Source organism: Arachis duranensis, chromosome 10 (assembly GCF_000817695.3).
Source record: "Arachis duranensis cultivar V14167 chromosome 10, aradu.V14167.gnm2.J7QH, whole genome shotgun sequence".
Taxonomy (NCBI): Eukaryota; Viridiplantae; Streptophyta; class Magnoliopsida; order Fabales; family Fabaceae; genus Arachis; species Arachis duranensis.
In genome coordinates, this window is record NC_029781.3 from 70,940,226 (window position 1) to 70,941,603 (window position 1,378).

The 1,378-nt window shown below is 41.6% G+C and overlaps 1 protein-coding gene and 1 non-coding gene across 2 annotated transcripts in view; both read right to left on the reverse strand.

Annotated features, from left to right (window-relative positions):
• Positions 1-1,378, reverse strand: part of LOC127742973 (uncharacterized) — a 25,836-nt gene that overhangs the window by 5,428 nt on the left and 19,030 nt on the right. The gene's annotated exons all lie outside the window — the stretch shown is intronic.
• LOC127743715 (small nucleolar RNA R71) lies at positions 331-438 on the reverse strand. The gene has a single exon (XR_008005098.1). It is a non-coding gene; the product is annotated as a small nucleolar RNA R71 (small nucleolar RNA).

Consider the following 1,378-nt stretch of genomic DNA (forward strand, 5'->3'; position numbering starts at 1 on the left):
TTCTATGGGAGAAGCATCTTTATCCCTGCCATTGGAGCAAACAACTTTGAGCTTAAGCCTCAATTAGTTTCTCTAATGCAACAGAATTGCAAGTTCCATGGACTTCCATTGGAAGACCCTCATTAGTTCTTAGCTGAGTTCTTGCAAATCTATGACACTGTCAAGACTAATGGGGTTGACCCTGAGGTCTACAGACTTATGCTATTCCCTTTTGCTGTAAGAGACAGAGCTAGGATATGGTTTGACTCACAACCTAAAGAAAGCCTGAACTCTTGGGAAAAGCTAGTCAATGCCTTCTTGGCAAAGTTTTTTCCACCTCAAAAATTGAGTAAGCTTAGAGTGGAAGTCCAAACCTTCAGACAGAAGGAAGGAGAATCCCTCTATGAAGCTTGGGAAAGATTCGAACAATTAATCAGAAAGTGTCCCTCTGACATGCTTTCTGAATGGAGCATCATAGGTATTTTCTATGATGGTCTGTCTGAACTGTCCAAGATGTCTTTGGATATCTCTGCTGGAGGATTTCTTCATCTGAAGAAGACGCCCACAGAAGCTCAAGAACTAATTGAAATAGTTGCAAATAACCAATTCATGTACACTTCTAAAAGGAATCCTGTGAACAATGGGACGAATCAGAAGAAAGGAGTTCTTGAGATTGACACTCTGAATGCCATATTGGCTCAGAACAAAATATTGACTCAACAGGTCAATATGATTTCTCAAAGTCTGTCTGGAATGCAAAATGCACCAGGAAGTACTAAGGAAGCTTCATGTGAAGGATAAGCTTATGATCCTGAGAACCCTTCAATGGAAGAGGTGAATTACATGGGAGACCCCTATGGAAACACCTATAATCCTTCATGGAGAAATCATCCAAATCTCTCATGGAAGGATCAACAAAGACCTCAACAAGGTTTCAACAACAATAATGGTGGAAGAAACAGGTTTAGCAATAGCAAGCCTTTTCCATCATCTTCTCTGCAACAGATAGAGAGTTCTAAGCAGAACAACTCTGACTTAGCAACCATGGTCTCTAATCTAATCAAAACCACTCAAAGTTCCATGACTGAAACAAGGTCCTCCATTAGAAACTTGGAGGGACAAGTGGGTCAGCTGAGCAAGAAAATTATTGAACTCCCTCCTAGTACTCTTCCAAGCAATACAGAAGAAAATCCAAAAGGAGAGTGCAAAGCCATCAACATGGCCAAATTTCGGGAGGAAGAAGAGGCAGTGAACGCCACTGAGGAAGATCTCAATGGACGTCCACTGGCCTCCAATGAGTTCCCCAATGAGGAACCATGGGAATCTGAGGCTCAAAATGAGACCATAGAGATTCCATTGGACTTACTTCTGCCATTCATGAGCTCTGATGAGTATTCTT